Here is a 1823-nt window from a genome sequence, read left to right on the forward strand (position 1 = left end):
CTCTGACTTTTGGTTGTTCCCCAAATTGAAGGAAAAGAAGAAGGTGATTGTGTCAAGAGTCCTGGACACTTTACTTTGAAGGACTTCCATGGGGCCTTCACGGAGTGGCTGGACCACTGCAATATTTGCATAGATGTCAGAAGATCTTACATTCAAAGAGATTAGTTTAGTAGTTTTTGAAATTGATAAATGTCTCTCCTGGAAGTTTCTCAAGACTTCTGGAATACACTTTGTATATGTATATTTATATAACTTAGATGTTATAAGAAAATATATTAACATATATATTATATATGTGTGTGTAAATGATCTATTTAGATACAAGTATATATATTTTAAAATATGTGTGTGTACATAACTATAATTCTCTTTAGCACCAACCAATCGTGGCCGTTGCTAGCCTACCCTGGCACCTGTGCCGGTGGCACATAAAAAGCACCCACTACACTCACGGAGTGGTTGGCAATAGGAAAGGCATCCAGCTGTAGAAACACTGCCAGATCAGACTGGAGCCTGGTGCAGCCTCCTGGCTTCCCAGACCCTGGTTGAACCGTCCAACCCATGCTAGCATGGAAAACAGAGGTTAAACGATAATGATGATATGTATATCTGTGTATACACACACATATATGTATGTATGTATGTATGTTAGTTTGTATTTAAATTTTCTTAAAGTTTTGTCATGACTCTTAGACATGCAACAACACGCATGTCTATTTTATGAAATATAAATAACAATATATTGGCTTCAAGGCACGAACTTTCTTTTGTTAATACATCAAATGGAATGTTGTCAAAGTCATGATGGTGTTATAGATGGTGGTGGTAGTGGGCACCCGTTGTAATGGTAGTGGTGGGGGATGATATTCATAGTCTTGATAATGGTAAACGCAGTGATGATAGTGGTGATGATGATGACGACAATGATGATGATGATATGGTATTGTCAATGGTGGTGAGATCTTTGTGTTGGTGATGATGATGGTGATAGTGACGCTGTTTACATTTGTGTTTGGTGAGTGCTGTTGTTTGTGGTGGTGATGATTGGTGGTGGTATTGACGTTGGTGATTGTGGTGAAGGTATTAAGGGTGGTGATGGTAGTGGTGGGAATATTGATGATGATGATGATGATAACAATGAAGTTGATTTGCACAAGAATCATAATCAGGAAAAGTTGGTGATCCCGCAGCCTGGCATCTGGAGAGACAGATTCATACAGCTTGATAGTATCATGGATATTTGGTTGAGTGGACCAGTAAAATTGTTGGGAGTCTGATTTCACCTGTTGTCCAGGTGGACAAGAATTGGGGTGAGGTGATGAGCAGCCAGACTCACCCAGAAATAGACTGAAAGGAAGCTGTCCCTGAATGATTGTCAGATGTAGTGAATGCCTAAATCACTTCCATTATTTACAACTGCTTGACTAACATGCTTTGCTCTGCTCTATGGCTGACCAGACTGGAGCACTTGCATTTTTACTTTCTCTGGAAAGAACATGTTCTGCTAGCAAGGTGGTTCATTTGCTATCAACATCCATTGCATGGAATACTGGGCATGCCATGGTTAGTGATAGCACAGACATCCACTGAGGCTACAACATCTCCAGCAATCCCTTCACTGAACAGATGTGTCCCTCCTAGATAGACACACTTTCTGAAGCTTGTCTCTTTTACAGAGCTGCAGTCCTGGTTCAAGCATATGTCAAAACTGTTTATCTAGCATCTGGGGTGTTATCAGATGCTCACATACCTCCGTTTGTCAGGCAATGCAGTTGCTTCATGTTCCACAAAGACATCTGTAAGGATTAGTGGTGGTCAAGAGT

The sequence above is a fragment of the Octopus sinensis genome, linkage group LG15 (assembly GCF_006345805.1).
Source record: "Octopus sinensis linkage group LG15, ASM634580v1, whole genome shotgun sequence".
NCBI classification, from domain to species: domain Eukaryota; kingdom Metazoa; phylum Mollusca; class Cephalopoda; order Octopoda; family Octopodidae; genus Octopus; species Octopus sinensis.